Source organism: Diadema antillarum, unplaced genomic scaffold (assembly GCF_040938485.1).
Source record: "Diadema antillarum isolate AM-2024a unplaced genomic scaffold, OU_Dant_1.0 seq00001221_RagTag, whole genome shotgun sequence".
Taxonomy (NCBI): Eukaryota; Metazoa; Echinodermata; class Echinoidea; order Diadematoida; family Diadematidae; genus Diadema; species Diadema antillarum.
This window is the reverse complement of record NW_027272011.1, coordinates 1,014,593-1,034,949: the sequence shown is the minus strand read 5'-3', so window position 1 is coordinate 1,034,949 and position 20,357 is coordinate 1,014,593.

The window sequence follows — 20,357 nt, the reverse complement described above, 5'->3', positions numbered from 1 at the left end:
GAGTCATATCCACTATAAACTACCGAGGTTTGCCCGATAGCCAGTGATGGTTCTAACCCCTATTTCGTGGGTCCGAGTACCTCAGAGAATGTGTGCCCGTGCTTTTTTTTAACATAACTCAACTGAGCTCATTGAACAGTCGATGATTATGTACGTGATGAAGGGCAATCACTCAATCAATCAATCAATCAATCAATCAATCAATCAATCAATCAATCAATCAATCAACCAACCAATCAATCAGGTATGATCAACACATCTCGACGCAAGAATCACGAATATGCATCAAGAGCTAGCATAATAATTATGCTTTTAAAAGAAGGTATATTTATGCTGCGGGTGACGTATAAAAAAAGCCCTTATCCATGTTTGCGGACACATACAAGAATGGCTTTCCGTAAGTATTCTCCTGCATTTGTATACACATGGTAATGTTCAGCTGCTTAGTACCCTCCCCAAAGTAGATGTCTCATGTCTGATCTGGGCCCTGTTCCATTAAAAGATGCAATCAAACATGCATCAGGAAGGTAAACATAGGTATCAGCTAAACAGAATTATGTATTCAGAGACTTGATGCTTTATTTTCCGACTTATGCTTGATCTGAACTGTACAGTTAAAGGACAAGTTCACCTTCATGGACATGCAGGTTGAGTGAATGCAGCACTATTAGTAGAACACATCAGTGAGAGTTTGAGGAAAATCGGACAATCCGTTCAAAAGTTATGAATTTTTGAAGTTTCTGCTCAGTCACGGCTGGATGAAAAGACTAAGTAAGCTTGTGATGTCACATGAGTACAACGATATAAAGAAAGAATAAAGAAAATTCAACATATTTCCATTTTCTCGCATAACAAAAGAACACTCGACTTCTCTCTTTCAGAAGGCATAGGGAATAATATTACCCTTAACATACGTCAGTAGCAAGTGGAAGAAATAAGTACTTTATTCAAAAAGTAGAGTTTTGTGAAATTCTCTTTTTATTTTCCTTGTATAGTTGAACGCATGTGACATCATACACTGTAGTAGTCTTCGCTTCCAGCAGTGACTGCGCAGATACTTAAAATATTCGTAACTTTTGAACGGATTGTCCGATTTTCCTCAAACTTTCACTGACGTGTTCTACTAATATTGCTGCATTCTCTCAATCCTATAAATGTATATGAAGGTGGACTTGTCCTTTAATGTAACACTCCGGGTCTAGGGCCCTCTTGCATAAAAAGATGCAATCAAACATAAGTAAGAAAAATCAAACATAACTCAAGTATCAGCCAATCTGAACTGAGTATTCGAAGGTTTATGTTTGATTTTCTTTATGTTTGATCTCAACTTTTATGCAACAGTTAGTGCCCATAATGTAATATGTCCACTGTCGCTATTGCACTGTCACTAGGGAAAGCCAGTAAGCCAATCAAGCGCAATATAACCAAGCGCAATAATTCACAGCGCACTGGTTTTAAACAATGCACTCATATTCGGGTAGATCTGGTGGCAAAGAAACAGATTTCCGCTCCATGTACATTCGTGAGAATCATTCTCTTTCTCATGTTCTGTATATATATGTATGTATGTATGTATGTATGTGCGTGAAACTGAGTAATACAAACGAGATATTGTTCACATCCAGTGCCAACGGATCGTTTATTTTTACCTGTCACTGTTATAATACACAACGTGTTTTGTTTGTAGATTTTGTTTATTCATCCTTAGAGGGAAGGAGACAAGGTTGATGTGTTCATGCTTTCCAGTTGACAAGTGAACCAAACAATTACGCACAACGTACACCCACAATTTCACACGTATTTCTCCTGTCAGTAAATTACAGGTCACCATGGTGTGTATCATCGTACAGGGATGATTATGAGGTGCAGGCATGTACAGTATACGTTATAACATTTAATGCGATGGCATATTATGTACTTTAGTGCTGATTAAAAAGTGTAGAGCTTACTTGTTTAGATGCCCATGATAATCATCTAAAGGAGGTGAAAATGTTGTATACCTTTAACCTTAATCCTAAACGTCAGAGGAGAGGTGCAATAATTGATGGGATGGTCACGGCCAGGTAGGCTGTTCCACAGCATTGCAGTGTCTGATTAAAAAAAGACAAAAACAAAACAAAAACAACCAAATCTTCTGTGATATGTTATGGTGCGTGCGGAACATTCAGCATCTAAGGGAGTGGACGGTATGGGAAGGTAGGGCGTTGGACGTGATATCTACAAGGCAATTCATGATACAACACATCGGGCCGGATGCATAAACGCTAGCAATTGCTTGTGCTAGCCTTTTACTTGAATTCGTATGCATAAAAAACAAGCAATGGCTTGCGAGTAGAAGCTTTTGCTAGCAAGCACAAGCAATTGCTGGCTGCCCGTAAGCAATTGTTTAGAGACCAAGCATTTGCTTAAAAACATATGAATAAAACATACCTTTGCTTGTTCTTGCTAGCAATTGCTAACGATTTCCCTAGCTCTGTAAAACGAGTTTGAGCTTTTCCTTTTAAGTATCATTTTCATATTCATAAAAGAAAGACCACACTTGTGCAGGAGTGGTATAAATCTACAAGAAATTACTCCTAAGTAGTGAAAGAAACTTTTTCGTTTCAACAACGGAAATGTCTAGTGGTTAGCACGCAAAATGTGATGAAAAACAGGTAGGATACACGACTTCGGTGGAGAGCAAGGAGACCTCTCTCCACGTGCGATCTGGCACTGGGATCTGGGAATCAGCCAGTACGTGTGTGTGTGTGTGTAGATGTGTGTGTGCGTCTGTGTGTACGAGTGTCATTTCATAGCTCTTGTGCTATGTCAGGAAATGTTTCCGCACACACATGCACTTTCAAAGATATGCTGCCACATTCGCCTTTGTTCTTGTGTTCGCACAGGCGTGACGTCCCTTTTGTTGAAAACGCAAGCAATTGCTTGTGTGGGGACAAGCAAAAGGTATAAGCGCAAGCAAAAGGTTATGCATATGGATTTAAGCAATTGCTTGAGCTAGACCTTTTGCTAGACGAGCTTGTGCTTTTGCTTGAAGCATTCTTCTGCCCATACCTTTTGCTTGTTCCCCACAAGCAATTGCTTGCGTGTTCCTACAAAAGGGACGTCACGCCTGTGCGAACACAAGAACAAAGGCGAGTGTGATAGCATATATTTGAAAGGGCGTGTGTGTGCGAAACATTTCCTGACATAGCAATAGAGCTATGAAATGGCACTCATAAATGCGCACACAGACGCACACACATCTATACACACACACACGTATTGGCTGATTCTCATCACTGCTTATTAGTCCAGTGAAAATATGAAATGACCCACAACTAATTGCAACAGAAACGATTCCACTTGCACTTGACCCGGAAGAGCTATTAAAATAACATATTAAAAGTTCCCTAAAATTCGAGTGGTGGATCAGTGTCTAATTTGCATAAATTCAAAATGGCCGCCATACAGCCTACTTATGCCTATATCTCGGGATATATAACCCACAGAAAGTAAATTCCGGTGTCTAAACCTATGGTTTTTAGGTCAAGGAATACAGATATGTTATCTCTAGCAACTTTCAAGCATTCCTTTATATAGTTTTTGCATATATTTGCATATGATTACATACAAAATGGCCGCCATATTGTCTGTGCAAGCCCGTATCTTTGTATATCTTTAATGTAGTACACTCAGGAATAAGTCGCTATATATCTGGACATAAAACCCCTGTAGAAAATAGATTCTGGTGTCTAAACCTATGTTTTCAGATCAGGGAATACAATTATGATATAAGCAGTAACTTTCAAGCTTGCCTTGATACATTTTCTGAATATATTTGCATTTAATTAAATGCAAATTGGCCGCCATAATGCCTCTACAGGCTTATATCTCTATCTGTAAAAGGTACCCAGTGATGGTGTCTGTGGTCTTAATTTTACTGCTGAGAATCACTGATGTAGAATACGTTCCACTCGGGAATAAGTACCTTTATTTCACTAAAAATTTGCATAGCCATATTTATGCATAAATCTAAATCTAAATTTTTCGTGAATATAATTTCAGATACACGAATACGAGCTACAGAACGTTAATTGTACTGTAATTTCGACATCCAATATTTCAAGGGCAAATTGTTAGAATTCCATTCACAACCTTAATGATTATCCTTACACCCAGTTTTATATTCTTGCATTGATTAAAAGTATTGTATTACATTAATGGCTCACATTTCCTTGAGATAAAGCCTCAGAACAGAAACAACTGTAAGTAGCATCGAATAGAGCATACTATCTTTATTTAACTGTAATCTCAACTTAGCTTCGAAAGTGTGCTCAATAGGTACACAACAGCAAAGTCTCAAATTATTTAGCAGGAATCGTTAAAAAGATTTTTATGATTGCATGATATATAATGTATTATATCAAGTAATTTGCCCTCATGTTTACTGCTTATACTTGTGTCTATGTTGCAATACTTTTCTTTCTTTTCTTTTCTTGTTTTTTTGCCAAGGGGGGGGGGGGGGGGAGGGGGAAAGTCATCAAGATCATGATTATCCATAAGCTACACTACAAAAGTTTCATGAGTTTGGACATTGTTTAGAGGATTTTCTTGCCATATTATCTCATATAGCTTTCAAAGTGCGCTTACGGTACACAAAAATTGGTCTTAAATCATTCAACAGATTTTTTTAAACATCTTTTTCCTTACCTGCGATGATTTACATCCATGTTTAGTCGATGTTTGTGTCTTTTGTGCAAAACTTTTGGCAAAGGCATGTTTATCAATGAGCAACATATGACCGTGATAATTTGTATGGAAGTGGATTTTGTCATATTGTTTGCGCGGTTTCACCCAAATGACTATTCCTAGTACTGTGGATTCATCAGTCGATCAATACAAACAGCATCCTTCTCATTGACTTCAAGCCCATAAAACGCTTATAAATTCTGATAAGTGTTAATTTTTCGTGTTGTATCTGCACATTTCTTCAAAAAAAAAATGTTTCCTATTGCATTGAGGCTTCGCACTAATAACATTTTCATCAACACACAATTTTTTTTTCGGAAATGCGAGCAGGATGAAGGCTGAATTCAATTTTGCAGGCGAAGAAGCAGTCAGAAGTCAGATAAAAAAACATCACATTATTTTCTATTCCTAACACTTCCAAAAGGCCCCTTCCCTCCACTTCAGCAGCAGCTTTTCTTCGAGTTAAGCAATGGAAGGGAAATTATACAATCATACAATCAATTGGGACGATTTGAGGAAGATGTTTAATCAAAAATATTATGTTCTGATCACTACAGACAAAGCTGCAGCTATAAGGAACTCCTGAAGGAAGTCTGATGCAACTGCAAGACAGGCTGTTATCAACTGGTAGTGTGTAATTGCAGGGCAAACAGATTTGACTGCACACAACCCATATCTGTGGCAGATGCGGGCCATTATAGATCAGACACTTGTAATGTTGTATTTCTAAACTATGTGAGGAGTCAGATGATGCTGTTCTAATTGGTGACTAGGAATAAATAGCATTCTTGAAAGACATCAACAGAGTTTACAACAAATGTGAGACTTACCACTCTTCTTTTCGTCAGTATGAAATGAAGCCGGGATCCCGTTTGCTTTAAATTAATCAACTGCAATTTCACACTATCCTAGTCCAGAGTTTGTGGTAAACGCATAGAACACTTTGAGTGTAAGTGAGTTTACATGTTTTACACTTTTATCACTGATCTATATTTTCAGAGATCACATTACATACCTTAAGTATCTGTATTATCGCAAGCCAGAAAATGAAAATGGTGTACTTGAAACGGAAGAAAGTTTTCTTGAAATCCAATGACTTTGATTCATTAGATTTTAAATTCATCTTAGGCAAACGTTAGAGACAGCAAAAAAGGTTCAAGCTGATATTGCAAATAGCCATCATTTATCTTCTGGCGTCCGTCTCAAGTCATGCATGCATTTTCAAAAACCATTTTCAGATTCTCTTTTAAGACCCCATGTAATGACAGATTTTCAACAAACTAGGCAAGTAGCATCCCAAGGATGACAGACTATCAAGTTGTTCAAATAGACACCATGTCCAAAAGGTCCCAGAACCCCCAAATTAAGGAATCTATCATTAAAAAAAAAAATCACACACACACACACACACACACACACACACACACACACAACAGTAGAACCAGTTGTAACAGAGCTAGGTAAAAAGTACAAAGATGGATATTTTGGGGACTGCATAGTTTTAAGTTTCGCAGTTTTATCTTCTTTTCAAAATATTACACATTATACATATATATATATATGAAGAGTTTGTTCTCAAAAACCGATAAGTCCATTTTTGAAGATTTTGAAGTACGATCTCTGTAATAAAGTACAAAATAATACCTTTTAAATGATATATTGGTCACTACGTATAAAGGTATAGTCTTGAATTTATGGCCAAAACAAGCAAAAATTTTCTTATTATTCTTCTTATTTTTCTTGACCTTTAATCGCAAATGTCTCCATTTGGCAAATATGGACTTATCGGTTTTTGCAAACAAACTCTTCATATATATATATATATATATATATATATATTATGTATATATATATATATATATACATATATATATGTATATATATATATATATATATATATATACTTGTAGTCCGCGTGTTGGTACCAGTACAGAAAAGATGACGAAGTATAGGGCGGTAAACTAGTAATACATTTCAGTCCAACAGTGCTATTTAGTCAGACCAAATTTTCGACGAATACATTCCTCTTTCTTCAGAATTGCCATTGTCGACCTTCAGGAAGACAAAATAATGTATTCGTCGAAAATTTGGTCTGAATGAATAGCACTGTTGGACTGAAATGCATTACCAGCCTACTTCGTCATTTTATATATATATATATATTTCTTTTTGTTACGTGTGGCACTAATGTCCCCCTCTCTATCTAGAGTTGCTGCTTTTATAAAACCAGAAGAGCATTGAGTAAATACAGCAATGAGTGTATTAGCATACTTTCAAGATTATTGTGGCAAATGCAGGGGTAACCTCCTTTGGGCTAGTGCCAAATAGGAACCAATTTTCACTCTTTCATCTTCAAAAAAAAAAAAACCTGTTCAATTTGTTATCAAACTGGGAACCTTCCCCCCGGCCACAGGATGCCCAAAGGCACCTCAAATCTGATCCAGGTGCGGCCGCCTTTGGGCTGGGACCAAATTATTGGAGGCCACTTTTGATTTTTGATCCTCCTTTTGAAAACACATGGTCAAATTTACAACAAACTTAGTACAGAACTGTAGGTGCATTTATCGCTAGTATCATGCATATATGGACATCATGCCTACCTGGGCCCTAGAGGTCCCAAAAGGCTTCCAGATATGGCCCTACAGGTTCCCAAAGTCTTCCATTTATTTCCTTTCTCCCAAGTAATAGTCTGTAAACATGCAAGGAAGGGGAACTTGAGATACTCGGATGAGGGTTGGACCCCTGGGTCTTTTATTCAGAAAGTGAGTGAGTGACATGGTACCCTGATATGACAAGATCGTCATCTAATGGCCAAACTCATGAAATTTTTGTAGAGTAGCTTATGGATATAAGCTACTCTTAATTTGAATAGATTTATGTATAAATATATGCAAATTTTTAGTGAAATATAGGTAACTATTCCTGAGTGGAACGTATTCTACATCAGTGATTCTTAGCTGTGAAAATAAGACTACAGACACCATCACTGGGTACCTTTTACAGATAGAGATATAAGCCTGTAGAGGCATTATGGCGGCCATTTTGCATTTAATTAAATGCAAATATATGCAGAAAATGTATAAAGGGAAGCTTGAAAGTTACTGCTTATATTATAATTGTGTTCCCTGATCTAAAAAACATAGGTTTAGACACCAGAATCTATTTTCTACAGGGGTTTTGTGTCCAGATATATAGCGACTTATTTCGGAGTGTACTACATTAATGATATACGAAGATACGGGCTTGCACAGGCAATATGACGGCCATTTTGTATGTAATTATATGCAAATATATGCAAAAACTATATAAAGGGATGCTTGAAAGTTGCTAAAGATAACATATTTGTATTCCTTGACCTAAAAAACATAGGTTTAGACACTGGAACTTACTTTCTGTGGGTTATATATCCCGAGATATAGGAATAAATAGGTTGTAAGGCGGCCATTTTGAATTTATGCACATTAGACACTGATCCACCACTCGAATATTAAAGAACTTTAAATATGCTATTTTAATAGCTCTTCCGGGTCAAATGCAAGTGGAATCGTTTCTGTTGCAATTAGTTGTGGGTTAACCCCCTTTTTGTTGTATTTTGACTGGACTATATAGAGATAGCCCGGATCTGCCAGATCTCACGTGGAGAGAGGTCTCCTTGCTCTCCACCGAAGTCAGACATCCTACCTGTTTTTCATCACGTTTTGCGTGCTGACCACTGAACAGTCCCGTTGTTGAAACGAAAATGTTTCTTACACTGCTGAAGAGTAATTTCTTGTAGATTTATACCACTCCTGCACAAGTGTGGTCTTTCTTGTATGAATGTGAAAATGATACTTAAAGGGTGTGTACAGTTCTGGTCGAGGTGAGGATTTAGCTTTTAACATTTTGTGAGATATTCAGAAACCACTCTATGAGATGTCAAAGAGCATGCAATTCTAAAGGGTATCAAAAGTTTATTTGATGAAAATCGCTTTTGAAATGGCTGAGATATCAAAAAACAAGGCGAAACAAGGAGATCATAATAAAGTTGTGGCATGTCGCCTTTTATCATTATCACTTTTTTGGATATCTCAGCCATTTAAAAACCGATTTTCATCAAATAAACATTAAATCCTTCTTAAAATTACTTGCTCTTTCATATTTCATAAGAGGTTTCTCATTATCTCACTTAGAAATGTTCAAAACATGAATCCCTTACCTCAACCAGTACTGTACTGTACGTCCCAGTTAAGCAAAAGCTCAAGCTCATTTTACAGAGCTTGGAAAATCGTAAGCAATTGCTGGCAAGAACAAGCAAAAGGTATGTTTTATGCATACGTTTTTAAGCAAACGCTTGGTCTCTAAGCAATTGCTCGCGGGCAGCCAGCAATAATAATTATTGCTTGTGCTTGCTAGCAAAAGCTTCCACTCGTAAGCAATTGCTTGTTTTTATGCATACGGATTCGAGTAAAAGGCTAGCACAAGCAATTGCTAGCGTTTATGCATCCGGCCCAATGTCATTAACTCAGAAACGGTTTCCTTTTGTACGTCGGTTTCGAGCACTTGGCACTTGTTTGGGTTAAAATGCATCAGTCAGTCAGGCTTCAAACTGGGTATCAAGGACTTACTTAAGATGTGGACATCTGCTTCCGACTTGATTGTTTTACGAAAACATGCAGCATCCCCAAACAACCTCACAGAGCAGTTGGTGGATAAAAAACGATATAGAACAATAAGACATTTCCCAGAGGTACACCTGAAGCAACATTGTCGGTACAAATAAGTGAAGTCTTTTGAGTTTTGCTGTGGAAGAAGTCGGTGAGTCAGTCATGGAGCCCTCCCCTAATGCCACTGTACTCCAGCTTGTTCAGAGAAATCTGGCATGGGAAACCTTGTCAAATGCTTTGGAAAGTCAAGCAATATGACATCAATCTCTTCTGTATCATCAGTTCACTTTCTTTTCAAGGTCTTGAATTCCTGGGATAAGCTGAGAGTCAGAGATGCAAGACCTTTCTGCGAGAAACCATGCTGAGCAACACGTCAAGGTTCTATATTATTTTTAAACATCTTTCAGATTACTGATGTCAGTGTGATTGAAGGATCATATCGGTCACCTAACTCAAAGATTTGGGATACAATTGCTTCATCTAGTCAGGAGGAATCTCACTTTGGTCAACCGATGCTTGAAAGAATATGATCAGGATTGGTGTTAGTTCCCGGACTCATTCCTTTAGGCGTCTGGTAGGAATTTTATCAGGTCCAGTGGCTTTATTATGAATTGAGTTCAGATAGGAGTTTGTAACACAAGCATTGGGAGTCTGAGATGTTTCCCATGTTTGTATGAAGAGTTTCTTCAGGACATGATAAAATTATCTATCCTTGGTCTCAAATTCCTGGTATGTCTGCACACTTGCTTACTAATGATGGTCGGTTAAAAAAGTTCGAACAGTTGCAAAATCTTGTTTCAAAATCAACTGCTTGGTGTAGGCAGCAATTCTGGATCATTTTAAGAAAACGGCGGCTGATTGCGGATGGGGACTGGTTTCTCTCAATGTTTGAGTGTTCCAGTTGATGTCTGGTTCATTAGATATCACCTCCTTATCAGAGCACAGCATTGGGGTGTTGAGCATGAATGCTTTCTACCTCCTTGTAGGCCATATTCATGTATTGAATACTGGATGAAGGAGGGCGGTAGATGGCCCTTACAAGCAGATGCTTATTTCCGACGACGGGTTATTTTACAAGATATTACAATGTAGTACTGTTTATTCATCCTGTTCTTCAACTGGAAGCTGCTCAAAATGATGTTTTCCTTCAGAGCTTCCAAGGTTCCACCATAGCCATCTAGGTGAGTTATCTTACCGGACAACATTATAACAAGGAAAGAGCTCAATATTTTTGATGTGTTCTTTAAACCATGTTTCAGTTCGTAGGACAATATCCGCTTTGTTTGAATAAAAAAGAAAGAAAAAAACTTCCCTTCCTTATGTTTTCTTATTTCTGGAACTTTGAGACTTTATTTGATACTTTGAGTTTAATATGCTATGTTTCCACCTTCCGCTGGGTATATAGTAGTAGGGTATGGAGATGCAATAGGATGACCAGGACTATTTATGGAGCGAGAAAGTTTGGTTGGCTTCTACATCTGAATTAATATAATAAGCTATGACATCATACTACATTGTAGTTGCTTGCGTTATCCTGAAAGGAGGTGAACAACGAAGATATACGAAGCATGTTGCAGGTAAGAGTGCAACGCCAGGACACATTCGAGCTACCCAGGCCTTCATACACTGGAGTAGACATCAGTATGCAGTCAGCATGGTAGTATTCTTGACAATTATTTATCACAAGCCGCTCCACGCTGCTTCCACATGACTTGGCGATAACATCTTTCTGGCAGGGATTCTTCAGTCTTAGTTGGGCTAGGATTCATAGTGTTGCATGGTAAGTCTAAAAGCCGGCGATGGCATTCCATCTCAGGTCTTTATGATCTTCAAGTGATGGACAGACAGGCTAACACACTGCACACTCCTAGTCCAGTACCCCTTACATTGAAGCACACCTACACTTTTGTACTTCCTTGATCTAACCAGCGTTTCAATATGTATGCTGCTAAACCATTAGTGACGGAGGATTGCTTTCGGGACAAAACAGAAGCTAGCGATGCGGGTACTTTCTTTGTTCTCTACGATCGTAGATTTGTCAACATGCATACATTTCAGGATATAAACAAACAAACACGCACGTACAGACACACACAAAGAAATTACACTTTAACGTGCGTTTTTCACAATTTACATCGCGTGGGCGCTTACAAAGCGAAAACCTGGGCCAGAGAATCCAGACAAAAGACACACAGATATAGATAGGTCCTACACAAAAAACCCCACAAAAACTTACATATTGTTTGCGCAATATGGATACACAAGTAATACTCACACAATATATGTCGGCTATTGTCAGAAAACCCCAAATACATATAGCTATATGTATACATACATACACACATACATACATACACATCTGTCACATTTGATTTGATTTGATTTATTTATTCTCTGTATGCCGTTTTTTTTTTTCAAATACATCAACTTTCTGCAATTTCATTAACAAAGTACAAAATACCGGTAGTATACTTTATACAATTTTCATCATTTTCATCAATTATGCAATACATCTGTAGTATAATCACATGAGTAACATGTTAATAATTTGCATACAGAACGATTGCCAATAATAAGCACAACGCTTGACTGCTTGGCAACCGATAACAAATAACATTATAGTGAAGAAAAACAAGAGGGTCCAACATGATGCTCGTGGAATAAGGGTTAGGGAGAGGGAGAGAGAGAGAGAGAAGAAGAAGAAGAAAGGAAGGGGAGGAGATGATAAAAACCTCCGGATACTAGTCTCGCCAGATCAACTCGACATACCTCTATACCTAGACACATACATACATGCACATACTGTATTTATACTAATAAATTACAGTGATGTATTCACATAATAAGTGTTGCTTTTGTCTTGTAAAAGTTACATTGAATGAGAGAGAGAGAAAAAGAGAAGAAGACAAAAAGCAATCATCTACACACACAGCATAAATTTCTACGTGCCCTTTCAGGGCATGACGTTATAGTGAACCATGATTCGCCCGACATAACATGAATAATGAACAACAGAGAAGGAATGAATCCCAGTGGATCAGAGGAGCACAGTGTACTGCAGGTGCATCCGCACGTGCAGATGATATCAAAAGTATAGACCTCCAAACACAAATCCGTACATTCGCACAAACACAATACCAAATCAAATTTCGCACGGATTATGCCTCTTCTATTTGAAATACTTGTGTCATTGTCATGGATTTAATGACATTTTCCCCCTTTCTTTGGCTATCTTTGCTGGAAGGAAATTCGGTGTAATCAGAAAGGCTATATCATAATAGTATTCATTGTCAGTTCACAGGATTTTTGTGTTTTTGTTGTTTTTGTTGCTGTTGGGGTAACATCGTCCTGATTTTGTGTTATTTGTGCATGCAGATGCTCTGAGCATGCTCTTGGAAATGAAATGGAATGAACCGTCATCCGAGACAAACACTGTGTGTGACGGCGCTTTCTGAGCTAGGGCAGATTTGATAGGTAAGTATGTAAGTAACGACATTTACAACCCGACTTGGCGAATGAACTGGAATTGTAGGCCTATACTTGTACAAACCATGGTGTAAAAGCAGAGGACACAGTCTACTCCTGTTGTGTAAACACAATCAACCATTTACATTCGCTAAACATTGAACATTTTCCAAGAACTCGTGGCCCAATCCCAATAAATCGAGACAATTAAAAAATGGAGAAAAAACGAAAAATGAACTTCTGTAAAAGACCTTTATTTTTGAGTCCAAACAAACTGAACAACTTTTCGAAGATACTTCTGAAGCAGGGTCATTTATCTACCATGCATACTGACAATTCAGAGGTGTGAAACTTACCTTATCTCGTCTTTAAATTTACTGGCATATAAAGAGTCAGTCTTGCAATTTTCGCATGTGAATTGTTAAAGGGATCGTACAGTTCTGGTTGAGACCTAATTTCAGGTTTCTAACATTTTTAGGTGAGATAATGAGAAATCTCATATGAAATATGAAAGAGCACGCAATTTTATGAGGAAGTCAACGTTTATTTGATAAAAATTGGTTTTGAAATGGCTGAGATATCCAAAAAAGAACGATTCTAATAAAGTGTGGGACCCACACTTTGTAACGATCGCTTTGTTTTACCTTATTTTTGGATGTTTCAGTTATTCCAAACCCGATTTTCATCAAATAAACTTTGAATTCCTCTTAAAATGGTATGCTCTGCGCTATATCATAAGTGTTTTCTTGGTATCTTGCAAAAATTCGAAAGCCTATTTCTCATCTGAACCAAAACTGTACTATATATCCCTTTAACTACTTATTAAAGCACCCCTTAAGTCACCTGCACATTATTGTATAAATGTCAGGCTAATTCTTGAAATTGTGAAATACAAGGCAAGGGTTATCTTTTAAGATAATGCCACAAACAATCTGTTTATGGTAAAATTGTAGGTTCACATTAATATCTAGACAATGGTCATATTTTCATTTAAATGACAAAATATTACCTTCCTAATTACAAATTATTTGACAAAAAAAAATGTTGATGAACTTTACATTACGTAATGCATGGAAAACCGGGTGCACGTCACGAGACCGACACCCACGAGTCATACAGCCCACGAGTCATACAGCTCACAAGTCATACAGCCCATGAGTTATACAGCTCACGAGTCATACAGCCCATTAGTTCGACACTAAGCTAACAAGGCCCACGAGACCGACACACTAAGCCCCGTGTTGTATCTGTCGAACTCGTGGGCTGTTCTTACATAGTATCGAACTCGTGGGCTGTATGACTCGTGAGCTGTATGACTCATGGACCTCTTTTCAATGTCGAACTCGTGGGCTGTATGACTCGTGGGTGTCGGTCTAGTGGGATGACCCCGAAAAGTGACACTGTAGAATAGTGGTAACGTAAGTTTTGATTTGAGGTAACGACAGTTTCCAATTCCCAAGGTGTGATAAAAACAACTTCAACAGCAAACTGCTGAACACTTTAGTGATGTGTTTCTGGTACGACGGTCATATTTCATACCCTGAATTACAAGTGTATGACTATATCATGTTAAAGTACAGAGCAAACTACTCAGTACCGAAATACAAACATTTAAAAATCCAAATCAATGACCACGTGCTAAATGGTAGGGAAATATTTTATCTAGCTAATTCAATGACGATCTTGGCTAACTTAAAGTTAGTTCAAACGTTTCACAAAACATGAAAAACCACTAGAGAATAGTGGTAACGTAAGTTTCTAACTCTAACGAATTGGTAAAACAACTTCAGCAACAAACACTTAACATTAAGAATATATATTTTCTTTTGGGTATGTATATAACAACAGGCTTATGGCTTCACCTGGGTTTACAGTTTTTGAATAGAACAATTTACACTGTAAAAACACATTTTATCAACATGCATAAACACATCATAATATATCCAGGAACATATCCAGGAACACAAATACAAACTTTTTTTTTTGTCTTAAGTTACTATGTTATCTTGCCACCCTTTTATAGTTTGAAGTCATTAAGCAATAACATTGATATATTTCATTAATATAAATGTTAGAATTCGACATCAAATAAAGCGCATTTGATGGTAAATCATAACCTCAGTAACTTAAGTTTCAAATGTACAATTAAGACGTAAACAACCTTGTTAAACAGCATCTACAGTATACACAGTGCAACTTTTTTACTGTATATATCCAGTAAGGGCAATTTCAATATTATCGTAAATACGTTGCAACTGCAAGACACGTTGGCATACTGTACAGCAGCATATTTCTGTGACGTGTTTCTGTAAAAGCGGAAAGCCAACATTCTTTTGTCAAATCGCGCATGTTTCATTTTCTTATTTCAAACATCATAAATCAATTAGAGTCGTATACTGATATCTAACAATATAATTTCAGCTACTGTACAAACTGTACAAATTCAAATATGTTCCAGATAGTTCATCAATACAATTTAAAGGGGTCGTATAGTTTTGGTTGAGACCTAATTTCAGGCTTCTAACATTTTTTTTTTTTGTGAGATGAGAAACCTCTCATAAAATATTAATTATTCCATGAGGAATTCAAAGTTTATTTGATGAAAATTGGTTTTTGAATTGGATGTGATATCCAAAATAGAGCGATTCTAATAAGCGTTGGACCTACCTTTTATTACGACCACTTTGTTTTACTTCGTTGTTGGATGATTCAATCATTCCACACTCGATTTTCATCAAATAAACTTTGAATTCCTCATGAAATAGTACGCTCTGTACTATTTTATAAGTGTTTTTTTTTTTCGGGTATCTCGCAAAAACATAAAAACCCAATTTTCATCTCCACCAATGCTGTACCATCCCTTTAACTTTAAGTTTATTTTCATCTTGCCAATACCAGCTATAATCTTTTTAAATGGAAACTAAATGAAACAGATGTATGTCATTATTGTGACCAAAAGGGAAATATAATACATGTATTTTTCATGTGCCATTCAGTAAACTCATTCTGGAAAACTTTAGAAGTGCTTATATACACAATATCTTTTGTAAGGAGTTTGTGTTTACTCCTCGCTATGCAGTATACAACTTAGGGACAAAAGTGAATATTACAGAAGATATAAAACTGATGCACTATTGTCTACTTATAAGGTCAAAGTTGTTCACCCTACAAACAGCAAAGTGATAGAATATGTCACCAAAAGATATTTAGCATCATTATTGAAAATTCGTTTAGAAATTGAAATGAGCAAAAATCAGTTATCTAGTACAGACATTAATCTATGGCAAAGGGTGTGCGAAATGATATAACACTTAAAAATGTGTTCTTATTGAGAAATAAATTGTGTTATTTGAATTCAGCAATACGTAAGATCTAAAAACTTTTATAATCATGTGCCTTTTATGTTTGACATTAAATGTTGTGCACCCCAGACCGCCCACAAACGGGATGGCAAACGGCAAACGGCAAAAAAAAAAAAAAAAAAAAAAGGAAACGGGAAAAATAATTGCTGCCCCCTTCCCCCCGAAGCGATGAATGTCCGTGTGTAATTGGACCATGGTTATATGGTAAAAAGGGGTAACAGGTCACATTGACCCGTATTTGGTGCAAATTGGCAGGTCTTTGATTGAACATACAAAGACAAAACATTCTAAACTAGAAATGTCGCTATGGCGACTGATGCCTCCGCCATAATGCATGATTCTCCCAATAGGCGTATAGTGCAATGTCTTCACAATGTGTGATCCATGACAGTTTCACATAACTGGCAAAATATTGATATGACAGGTTTGTCAGAAATGACTTGAATGTTCACTTTCCTTGAACTGGGTTTGCTATAATTGTCGAAGAGTGCAGGTACACATATTTGGGGAATTGAGAATTTTTACTTGAATTCTGACGGACCCATTTATAAGTTTATGCATTGAGTAATTTCCAAGGTATGAAGAAAGAGTGTAATTACAGTACAAAATAGATTTTTTTTGGGGGGGATTGAAACCTGGCCTTTGACCCTTAACCTTTGACCTTTGACATTCTGGCTGGACATTTCCTGGAGAATCTCCATTAGGTAATGCATGTATATATTAAGTTTGAAAACTAATAATGCAAGCATTTCATATGCTAGTGTATGAGGGAAATGATAAAATATTGAGGAGTTGACCTTGACCTTTGACCCCATGACTATTGACCTATGACCCGTAAATTCCCTAGATAATCTCTGCCAGTCAGTACATGCTAATGTACCAAGTTCCATGAAGATACATTAAACCATTTGTGAGAAAAGTGATATTACAACATTTTCACCTAACCTTTGACCTTTTGACCTTTGACCTTATGACATGAAACTCTCTGGAGAATCTTTATGCAGTAGTACATGTCTACACCAAGTTTGAAGAAAATACCTTAGGGCATTGCATAGATATTGGGGAAATAGCAACATTTTTAGCATTTGACCTTGACCTTTTGACTTTTGACCTCTTGCCAATGTCACTAACATCTACTCAACTAATTGTCCCATCATACATCATTCTTGGACCAAGTTTGGTGAAAGCTGCTTCATCCAGTTTTGAGTTATCACGTAAACAGATTAATTTCAGGATTTGACCTTGATCTTTGACCTTTGACCTCAGTTCGATTTCACTAAAAAACCAATCAAGTAATTGTCCTATCATACATCATCCTCCGACAAAGTTTGGTGAAATTTGCTCGATCCAGTCTTGAGTTATCGCGTAAACGGATACAATTTCATGATTTGACCTTGACCTTTGACCTTTGACCTTAGGATTTCACCCAAAATCTAATCAACTAATTGCCCCATCATACTTTATACTTGGACCAAGTTTGGTAGAATTCAAGTCAATATTACTCAAGTTATCGAGTAAACGAAAGCGGACGGACGTACGGACAACCCGAAAACATAATGCCTCCGGCACCACTTCGTGGCGGAGGCATAAAAATAATGAAACTTACGTTACCAATGATATAGGTGGCAGAAAGTTAAATACTTTATAATTGCCTGTACAATCTTGAAAAGAAGAAGAATTGTGCTTTATATCTATCAGCTCATTTCTATATATTTTTGTCACAATTCAATGATAGTAATTAAAGTATGACACGAGATGATAAAAATCACACGACAAAAATGAAACTTACGATAGCTCGAAATCAAGCATATCTAAGACGTAATTAATCATATTTTCGAACTTAATTATGTTCATATGTATTCTTTTAAGAAAGCTGTAAAGACAATGCTGCTCTCTGGATATCGGTGATCTTATAATGTAATTGCAATTGTATTGTATATGAAATTCCCTCGTGGAATTATCGTTGTTCTGAATCTATTGCGTAATGTTATGAAACCGACCATGACCTGTAACTGTTCACTTGTACCTCGGTGAGAAAATACTTTGCCATGCTCTAATATTCAGTGATCCAGGTGATCTAACTTTGTGTATTAGTGAAAGCAGACAGACCCCTCCTCTCTCCTTTCTCCTATCCTATCTCTATGCAAGTCATCCCCCCTATTTTCCTATATGTTATGTATTATGTACGAGGGCTGCATGCAAATCAAGCAATGCTTAAGCTGTAGCCCTTCTGCGTTATTCATTGCATCACTGTTCTGTTGGACATTGTACAGACCATGAAGAAATGTATTGCTGTATATTCTAAAGGTAATGAAAAAACTCATTTTGTTAGCAAATAATGTTCATGTATATCCATTTATATGTATGGTACCATTAATGTATATGATATATGTTTATGTATCTGCATGAACAATGATATAATGCAGGAACCAATAAAATCAAATCAAATATTATATAAGCATGGCACAATTAAACCACAAAGATGCATATTTTACTAAATACAATACGCCACTGTACTATATGATTCTATCTATGTAAGTAGCATTAAAAATAGAAAAATACACATCAACGTGAAAGTGAAAGGGATATAACTTACGTTACATATTACATCAGTTGGAATGTTGCAAGCTAACATGTAACTTAAGATAGACAAATTTATTTACTATCATTAGGGTAATTAGGCATGTTTCAATTGTAAGTAATGAGAAACTGATAGTAATAATGAATTAATAGTACTAAAAATGAAGCAAGAACTTACCAGAAACAGTATGTGTTGAATCTAAATCAGCATGAAGCACACACAGGCAACCATGACAAGTCAGAAAACGAGGTTGCTATACAGTAGTCTTTTAGGGGTTTTTAACGTATATGGCACATTTTCCTTTTGTTTAGGGTGAGTGAAATTTGTGAAATGTAAGGCAAGTAAAATATGACGGTAGCGTAAGTTTCGTAACGTAAGTTTCGCACCGCGCTCTAACATCGTCTGCTGCAGAACTGATAGTAGGAATTTTCTCATTTTTTTCTCGTAAACTGAATTGCAGTTGAGGACCTTTTAGTCAAAAGTCACTATGGCTACACATTTATCCGTTCAGGTATAAAATTTAGCAACGTAAGTTTCACACCTTAAAAAACGGAATGTACTCACTGCTGATTGTACTAATGATTCGGAAAAAACCCCATTAATTTATGGGGTGAATGAAAAGTGGGTGGGTAAAAAACTTCTTGAATGGTACTGATCTGCAGACTGGCTTATTTCCGTTGTATTTAACATAATTAAGAATTGGGCCCCATGTAGAATTATTACGGTAACGTAAGTTTCACTCATTTGGCGACAAGATGTGAATGGGAAAATTTCAGTGAAGATAAAGTGTATACAGGATTTCTTTTTGTTTTCTGCTTTGATATATATTTCCTCTCACTTTAAAAGTTGAATCGACAAATTATGAGGAATAACAATGACGCGGCAAGTCGCTACGTAGAAAATGCCGATCTAGCGACAGGCTACATTCATCAAACGAACCTTTTTAAATATCGCCACTGAAAAAAAACCCCACATGTTTGTGACTAACTGTTTATTATATATATATATATATATATATATATATATATATATATATACTCATATATGAATGGACTATAAGTATAAAACATCTTCATGTCACCTCAATATTGTTTTGCTTTTCTTTTTAACCGACATTTTTTAACGCAATTGGCGCGATTTACTGGGATTGGGCCTCGTCGTCATGGTGTTTTCCAACAAAAAGATTAATTCTACTTACCTCCGCCAAGGGAGGAGGTTATGCTTTCGTTACCGTTGGTTTGTTTGTTAGATACCTCCGTCAAGGGAAGAGGTTATGTTATCGTTACCGTTGGTTTTTTGTTTGCTTGTTAGTTAGTTTGTCCGTGTGCAAAATAACTCAAAAAGTATAGTTAACGGATTTGGATGAAACTTTGGATGAAAGGTTGAGAATGATACAAGTTAGTTTTCAAATGGCCGAGATATACAAAAACAAAGTGAGTGCTCCTAATAAAAGTTGGGTCCCACCTTTTATTGGGACCTTTTTTTTTTTTTTTTTAATATCTCAGCCACTTCAAAACCGATTTTCGGTTTGTAAACTTTTAATTCCTCTCGGAATTGTACGCTCTCAGATACTCTAGC